At 49.5% G+C, this 9,228-nt stretch overlaps 1 protein-coding gene across 1 annotated transcript in view; it reads right to left on the bottom strand.

Annotated features, from left to right (window-relative positions):
- The window catches only part of CACNG5 (calcium channel, voltage-dependent, gamma subunit 5), a 23,213-nt gene that overhangs the window by 3,786 nt on the left and 10,199 nt on the right, over nucleotides 1-9,228 (bottom strand). The gene's annotated exons all lie outside the window — the stretch shown is intronic.

Genomic DNA, 9,228 nt, shown 5'->3' with positions numbered 1-9,228 from the left:
CGAACCTCAGCATCTGCTGTCCTCAGAGCCTTATCTAGCGCTCCCATGAAGGGCAGCAGTCCCAGCCACATCTCCTCAGCACAGGAGCCCGTTGAGGCTCACGGACACCACATTAACAGATCAGCGAAAATACTTTTAGCTGCCAGACCAACCCCCCCTCCCGAGCAGCTCCAGTCACCACCTCGCTCCCCCCCAATACTGCCATTTTTCCTCTTCCAGGGTAGATTTACCCATTAGAGCATCAAGATCTCCATTTTGCAAAAACCATGCTACATTTATGCCCGCTGAATGACACCATCAAATGCCTTGAAGCAGAGCAGCGTGATGCAATAGCCTGCCTTTTTTGCTTTTTATTGTGCTTGCTGGATCGGAGCTGCAAGCACTGGTGTCGGCTGAATGCAGAGACTGAACTGGTCCAAACTGGGCTTGTGCTTCAGGGGGAGGCAGGGAAATGGGGCCAGAGAGCTGCAGTCAGGCCCTGGGAGAACATTACAGAAGGAGGCGAAAAAAACTTCCCTCATCCTCCGTGTCGCTTACGGATGGAATATTTCTTTTTCGTTTATTTTTGCTAATTTGTGGAATTTAGCAGTTCTCACGGTGCCCTGCAGACTGATAAAATGTCACCAGAAATCAGAGTTCTTGGTGCAACAGAGAAGAAGTACAATTAATATGGGGGGGGAAAAAAGCCACAGAAAAGAATGATTAGAGGAATAAGAGCAAGAAGGAAAAGATACGCGTGAGAGAGACGGTCTTCTGGGGAGTGGGAACGAGTCAGATAGATAGATAGTGCTATTGACTGCTTTTATAAAGGCAGTATGAATCACAGATAAGTGCTGTGTCATGTATATTTTCCAAGGCACATTTTGCTGTTGTTCAGCACTGCAGACAAGGGGAAAAAATATAAATCCAGCTAGACAAGCTACCAAGTTTAACACAGTAGCAGCGGGACACATCTTCCTTGGGCTCCCTTTAAAATTGCAGGAGCCTTGCTCACGCCGCGTGAAGTTTCAAGGGACAACAAATGGGAGCGGGCTATGGGCAGAGCACGGCGTTCCCCCGCTGCATCCCACTGCCCGGAAAGGAGGGCAGGGTCCTCCCGAACACAGGTTTCATTTGAAACACCTATTCCCAAAATAATGGTGGGTAAACAGTAGAGCTGGGGCACGTATATTGTACGTCTCCCCCGGTGTCAGTTTTTGAACCTATGCAGGAATAGCTCCATCATGCCCGTACTCACAGCCGGTGTTTGCTATCGCGGCACGCGGTAGTGAACAGGCTCTTTGGAAGAGAGGTCTTGTTGCTGTCATCACTGCAGCAAAGGTGGTGGGATTTAGTGATTAAATCAGGAGACGTGGCTCCTGCCTGGGCCGGGAGATGATGGCTTGCTGTTCTGACATGTCCGGGCAGGCAAGCAGACTGGAGGAGGCCTTTATTTCTTGCACCTCTGATGTAAATATATTAATACTTACTTGCTTACAGTGACTCTCAAAGATGCTAAAAGTCCTCACAGCTTGCACTTTTACACTCGAAAACCTCCAAAGATAAGGTTCTGCTGTAGTTCCCTCATGATTAATACAAGCAGACGATGCTGGTAGTTATTTCTTGCCACTGAACCGCCTGCGAGTCGAGCTCTCTCAGGCAGCTCTGTGCTTTTGCAGTGCCCATCCCCGGCACATCTATAGCACAAATGTACAGCACCAAGCTCCCCGACAGCCCGGTCCTGTGCTAATCTTGCAGCAAGTTTCATACAAGACTGATGTGAAGGAAACTTGTAGTTACTGTGGAGTCCAAATAACTGCGTTTACGAAACAGATGTGACACCCACGACCTGTCCGCACCTCTAGCTCGCAGCTCTGGGCAGCAATAAGAAAGAAAAGTAGGGAATGCTGCTGGAAGAGTTGCAAATTCTTGAGCAAAAGAGAGAAAGGGAGAGAGAGACTTTTATTATTGCATCCTACCGTGAGTCCAAAGCAGACAAATACTTCTCGGTAGGAAGCAGATGTACTTGCACCCTCAAGCACTGCAACCGTTCTGAAAATTCTCTCCCATATGAAATTAAGGATTTGGCTCTTCCTACGTTCACACTGAGCTGTTTCCCAGAAGGTACCGACCTACGGGAAGGGGAGTGCTGTCGCTTACAGACAGCCCAAGCAAATGCTCCGGCTCATGCTATTTCCACCTTTGGCTTTGCTAACGAGCCTCATTTTTAGTGTTCTTATTTAATATTTCCCTCAGCTCAAGAAAAGCAGGACATGTTCCCAGGAGGGACACGTCCCTTCTAGGAGCATGAGGAGTGACATGTGCAGAGGAGATGCCCAGATTTTTTTTCCTGAGGAATTAGGAGGCAGCAGCTAAAGAAGAACTGGTAGCTATGGGGCAGAGAAGCACGTCCTGCAAAGGTAGCCCTGCACCTTGGTAGCCTGAGGACAACCTTACTGTCAAGGGCAGAGACCAGCACAAAGCTGTATATGTTAGGACACCACTTTACCCCTTCACTGGATGGGAATATGCCATTTCCCAGCTCTTTATAGATCCCATTTGACCCAGCAATATGACCAGGCCAAGCACAGATCCTCTGGCTCATCCGTTCTTCTCCCGAACTCAGAGCCGTATTTTCTAGTTGCCGCCTCAAAATGAGCAGTGTTTACTACAGGGTGTCTCATCCCTCTTGGCATTTTGGTGCCAAAATGGTAAAAGGAGCTGGAATCTATTCTTGGCTCATGTATTATCAACAAACGTCCTCCCTGCACATTTTTTGTTAATAAGGAAATGAAAATCAAAGTAGGGAGTATGTGAAAGTCCAGATAAAGCCATTCAGAGGGAAACGGCTAAGTATTTCCTGTCATTTGTTATTCATCAACACCAGGCACTGGAAAATATACCCATTTGGCATCATTTACATCGGTCATTGGGGCAACGCTAGCAGCAGAGAGAGGGGTCTGGCGTCAGAATCACACCTCTCAATTGCCTCATTTCTTTTCTCTCTCACGCTTCAATTTCCATGTAATCACAGTTGCATTACAGAGTGATCCCTGTTACTGCCTTGCTGGCACATAAAATCGAGCCCGATGCGGCGGGGGACAGGAGGCAGGGATGGTGCAGCGCAGCCACTCGGAACACACCTTCCCCCGTGTCCAGCGCCTGGAGAATTAGCAGGGCTCCCAAGAGGAAGATCTTTCAAGGACACAAACAGGAGCTGGCAAGGATTTAGTCCCCAGTAACCTTTACCAATTGTGTTACGCTTCCTACAGCTGAAAAGGTGATGCTGTTTGGTTTCCAACAAGAGCTGTATTTTGAATTAAATGAATATAGCCCCAAAGATTTCCAAGAAAAAGGACCTTAGAACTGTTCCTGCTCCTTCGATCACACTGTGCCTTCTGGTAGTAGTCCAGGGAATAATAAAGGCAGTCTGCAATGTAATCTGCAGTCCTCATAATGAATTTCTTTTCGTCTTGGAGCCATAGCTTCTGATGGAAACTGCACATGGCCCTTGCCGGGACTGACCCCTTCGGAAAATGAAATTAATATTGGCGTTGTTCCTAATGCAGTTCACCCAGATCTGGGAGTGATTTGAAGTCCTTACCTATTGCTCCACGGTCACAGAAAGAAAATATTATCCTGGTCTAGATTTCTGAGCCCACCCCTCCGTGACCTAACGCCGAGCACAAGCCACCGCTCTGGGCTACGTGGATGGGCTGGGAAAAATAAATATATTGCTGGTCAACTGCCTGGACAGAATGGGTCGTATCAATAAATCACTGCTCTGAGTTCAGCGGAAAACATTGCTCCCTCCTGTCCTGGGTAAAGGTAGAAAGAGCAGGGCCAAGCCAGGCCAAGGTGGCGGCTATTGATTTTTATGTGGCTAGAGCATCATTTCCAATTTCCTGACATTTGTGAGGAGGGGAAGCACAGCCAAGGTTATCGGAGCAGACGGGAGGGAAGTTTTTGTGGAGGGGTGCTGGGATCCAGGACAAGCCTGGCGACCTGCCTCTGCGGTTGTGAAAGCCTGGTCCCTGCTGCAAGCCAAGGGCAGAGTGAAATCAGAAGTTAAGCCATGGACCTGGAGCGGTGGGAGAGGCTAAGCAGAACATAAAGGAGGAGGAACGGAGCCTGGTGGAAGGCGGGTAGGAAGCCCACTGAGTGAGCGATCGATGCACAAAGAACATCAGGGACCTGGGTAAGAGCTGGCAAACGCAGGAGAGCGTGAGCTGTGATGGAGCTGAACTGAAAGGACCAGCTCCCACTAAGCTGCAACAAGAAAATTGGGCTGGCTAAAAATAAAGGGCCTTCAAGCAGCACGATCTCTTCGTCAGGACACAATGCAGGCCACAAACGTGGGCAAAAATAAATAGGTCAAGGAGAGTGGCTCTTTCAGAACTAAACTTTTCAAAGCCAGCAGCGCTTGGGCAGGCAGGACCGTGCCGGGGGGCTGGCCAAGGCCACCGCTGCATCGTCACCCTCCTTTGGGCAGCACAACGTCGCCCTGGCTCCCTCGTGGCAAATCCAGAAAAGCCCAATTTGGTCATTAGTAACCACAATGGAATAGAAAGGTCGTCGCAGAAGGGCATAGTGGTTCTCACTGAGCTTATGGAGCACCCAAGGGGAGCAAATGCTTTGGTCCTAAAACAGCCCGTGCAAGACACAGCTTGCTTCCAGCTGACTCGAACTGATGCTCGAGAGGTTTGCAGAGAGGGTTTTGCCGGTGTGAGGAGCACACGGTGAGATGACTTTAGCCACAGCTGGGCGTATGCAGCTCAGCAGAGAAGAAGAGGAGGACATGGTGTGGGCAGTGCCCGCTGCTCCACCTGGGGCCTAGGAGAAGCAGCTCCCCAAACCTGACCTGGAAAACTGGCCGATCGGGAGTGATAGTTTTGGTTTTGGAATTACCATTTGGGAAGCAACAGTCCCTCCTGAAGCTTGGAAAAGGTCTACTGCAGGCAGGAGAAAAACACAAGACTGCTCTGCTTCCATATAATAGCTGAAGGAGAGCAGGGATGGCTGCAGAGAAAAGCAATATCTTCTGGGCTGGTACGTTGAGAGGGAAATGGCCAAAGGGGACGTGGGTTGGAACTGGTCTGTAGGGCTCCCAGGAGCCCTGTTGGCTGCCGGCACCTGCTACCTATGTTGTCGATGGGAAGACAGAAATATATAAGGCAGCTTTAGAGAGCTGCTCTGGTGTCATAAAGAAATGTCAGCTCAATTTCTGAGAGAGAAATTACGTATTGGAAAAATTAAGTACAGAAATAAATCTTTTTGATGTGGAGGAGGTTTAGCCTGATATTAAGAAATGAAACAGTCCATCTCATGGCAGTTTGAACAAGCAGTAGTAACTGCGACTACCAGCAGCCATAAACTTCAAAAGGATCAATACTGGACTTGAAAGCTTCCCCTCGGCTGCTAACAGCGGTGCTGCACGGCCAGCCCTGCACGCAGCACTGCCATTACAGCCGGATAGAAACAGGGGCATTGAATCAATCGAGCGCACTGGGCTCACAGGCTCTCCAGAGAGGGGTTGTTTTTTTTTAAATAAAAATAAAAAGAAGGCTGGTTTTGAGTTATTTAAACCTAGATTGAGCCACAGCAATCATAATCCTATTAATTTTTTGCTTGTCATCAGATACAAGGAACACCTGAAAAATAATCAGAAGAAATGATGTGTGACCGCCACACACAGTAATGCTCACCACTAACTAATTTTATGAGTGGGGTTACTTAAGATTTTTCTCTTAAACTCGACTTCCATAATTTTTCTGAGTAATTCCCCCTTTTCCTGGCACTTTCCATGCTTCAATTCTTATCCAAGTTATTTTTTTAAGCTTGATCAAAAAGCCTTTCATGGCAGTGCAAGCATAAAGGAAATGCTGTATGGAAAATACCGTATTTTTCTGCTGAGAACCCCCCAAGGCTGACCCATGGCTGCTCTTCCCTCTCCTTCTTTACCATACCATGCTCTTTTTGTTGTGGACTGTTCAAAACCTGCCCTGTTTGCCCAGGCCAGGTTTGCAAGGATGGTTGTTACTGATTAACTGAGCCCACCTTCAGCTCCAGCACCAAATGCAAAGAGATCAAATGATATTCTCGAGGTCAAAGGAGCTCAACTGATATTTATTTCCCCACTCCAGCCTTCTAACAAGCCACTCTCCCAAACCATCCTCCTCTGCCCTGCCCACACCACCGTGCTCGCCGGGGCGATGGCTCTGCTCCAGCTCATTCACACTAATGGCTTTGGATGATGCCAACAACTTTCAACAAATAAAATCATCGACCAAACAGCCCCCCCGGTCCCAGCTCACACGCTACTGGACAGCCCGTGTGCGTACAGCTAGTGCTCATTCACATGGTCTTTCTGGATCCAACAAACATCCCCCCCAAAACCTCATACAGAGCACATCCCGCCCACGTGTCTCCTTTCTCCTCGGCGTTACCTCTTTTAACCCCGGCTGAAGCAGTGCTTTGGCAAGCAGAAAACCTGCGACGCTGGCTGTGAAGGTGGGAAGCTGAGGTTCTGGCAGACTAACCGTGAGGCAAGTGGCACAGCGAGGAGGGTCCTCAATGGATGCTTCAGCTGCTGGGCGGCTCTGGGAGGAGCTGGGAGCGGGGCGGCTTTGGCAGCGAGCAGGGGAGAGGTCCTGGACCGTAGGAGAGGGCACAGCCTCGGCTCTCCGCGTCCAACCGACTCACACGAGGGATGCACGAGGCCGGGACACAGGGACAAGCGGATGGCAGGCACAGCTCCGCATCCACGCGCCAGCAGCTCCTACCCTGTGGTTTTGTAGAAAAGCGTTACACAAAGCGCATTTCTCAAGAAGGAAGTAGGAGCTAAAGCTCTCAGCTTGCAATATTGCCCATGCACCCAAGTCCAGTTCTCCAGGTCTAAACTATATACATACATATATATATATTCAAAGTTTACATCACTAACAATAGCTGAGCCCTTTCCTTTGCAGAGCCCTTCCCAATGCCCTCTCACCTTCTGCATATCAAAGCTGACATACAATATTCACCTACTTGCAGTGTGTCAGAGTGCTCGCAGTCAGGGATATGAGTCAAACTGCTGGTTTCAATACCCTACAAAGAGCTACAAAGGCAGAGTAAAACGAGGAATATCTAGTGCTGCAAAGCAAATCAGCTGGGGACTTTGCTAGAAGATCTGCAGAAATCTCGTTGCTGTGTGCCGCGCGGAGTGGTGCTCGCCCATTAACCTCTGCGTGCTGTACATTACAGGCTGCACTTTATATCCTAAATACATAAACTCCAGTAACCTGACGATACAGTGACCCTCTTCTGGCTTCAGCATAGTACTTCCCTCTGCTCACCTTGGCTGGCACAGAGGGAGCCTGAGCAAACCCAGCAGCGGGGATAAGCGAAGGCAACGTAATCTCACTGCGTATGCAATGGCTGGAGGAGAGCAGCTGGCTCAGCTGCCGGCATCCACTTCACACCGGGACCAAGGCTGGCCTGGGGAATATGAAAGCTTTAACAGTTGGTTCTTGTTCACTTCCACGTGTCATTTAAGATGGCACAAAGTCCTGCAATGGCCTTGTATATTAAAAAGAGGAGAATAAGCCTCTTCCTTGCACAACGACAGCTTTTCAAGGTCTCTGTGTCCTTCCAGCAGCAAGGCAGGTCACAGCATGACTGAAGATCTCAGGCACCTTTTCCATAAGATATTTATGTTGTTTTAAACTGAAGTGGGTATGAACAGAACCCACAAGTGCAGTGTAAGCCTTCCCTCTGCCCTGCAGGAGCTGTGAATTATGAACGCCAGCGCATGAAATTTCTCTGGGCTATAAATTTTTACTGCTCAGAAGGTCTAGGAACAAGCCCCAGCTAAAGCCCAGGTTTCAGGAGATGAGGCTGCTCCCGCCAGGCTGCTCAGCAGAGAGGGGCCAACACCCCCGTTTCCTTCTTTTCCCCTTAATAATCAGTGCATGGCAGCTTGAGCTAAATTAAGCAGCGCCGGGAGGTAAAAAATAGCATCAGGAGCTAATTAAAACTCTTCTGCCTTCCCCGTGTTGGTGGTGGGGAGAGGCGAGCCACGGGTACCTGCGCTGTGGAGGCGGGGGGGCGGTCTCTCCCCCCGCCGCCGCAACTCTTCTCACCAGCGCTGGAAGCTAGAGTGTTTTTATGAACACTTTCACTGTGATAAATGAGAGAAAGCAAGAAATCCCCCGAGTGCCGTTGGCGTCTCTGAACGCCGAAGGCTGCAGACAAGCAGCATGTTGGGCAGGCTGCATGCGCCAGCCACGGCCACCGAGACCGCCGTCCCCTCGACGTGATTAAGCATGATTGCTAGCACAAAGCAGACACCTTGTTATCCAGGAGATTGCATTCCCCCTTCCCCGCTTAGAAACCAGCTTTTCCACAAAGCCTCCGAGTACTGAAACGATGGCATAAAGAAAGTGGAGAAGGGCTGTATCATCCACACCTCAGGCAAACATCTTAATAACCCAAGTGCCATTTGTGGCTGCCATTAAACCCAGTTACCAAACACAACGGCTGCTCCAGCCGGCTTTGCTTAAGCGGTTTGGGACACAGCTCCTCAGATGACGGTGGTGGTGTCTTTGTGCACAAGCTCTCCAGGTCTCATGCTGAGCAGCAGCAGAAGTTTGGTCCCATCTTCACATATGAAAGGTCTTTGCTTTGTGTAGCTTGTTGGATTTAATAGTCAGATTATGTGATCTTAAAGTATATAATAAGCATTTACAAATCATCGGAGATACTAAACTTTCTATTGCCCTGATTTTAGCAAGATTCATTGCCATTTCCAGGATTTAACTGTAAGTGTCCCAGCAGACAGGGTAGGAAAAACCATGCAGGGCATGGAGCAGCCTGAGACCAGGCACAGGCGGCATGACCCAGTCGGAGGAGCACAGCTCGGTACCAAGCCCCGTGTGGCCTTGGGAGGACATTGGCTGCCTGCCCTGCTCGGCACGGGGAAGCACAGCCGCGTCCTGGGAAAGTCTGCGGGAACAGGCAGGGAATAGACTCGGTCTCACTCTTTCTCCATCCTTCCCCTAGGCCAGCACCCATTACCAGGTGAAACCTGGTCTGACTGTGTGTAGCTGGTCTTTACCTACACCCCTCTCCTAGTCACACCATCCCTTTATATCATCATGCACTTGTCCCTGCGGCACCCACCCAGCAGTCCCTCTCCTACCACCTATATAATTACCTGATGTTTTCTTCCCCATGCGATCTGTAAGATATTTTACAGTAAGAACGGTA

Source organism: Pygoscelis adeliae, unplaced genomic scaffold (genome assembly GCF_000699105.1).
Source record: "Pygoscelis adeliae isolate BGI_AS28 unplaced genomic scaffold, ASM69910v1 Scaffold75, whole genome shotgun sequence".
NCBI lineage: Eukaryota > Metazoa > Chordata > Aves > Sphenisciformes > Spheniscidae > Pygoscelis > Pygoscelis adeliae.
This window is presented reverse-complemented; position numbering and strand designations above follow the sequence as displayed.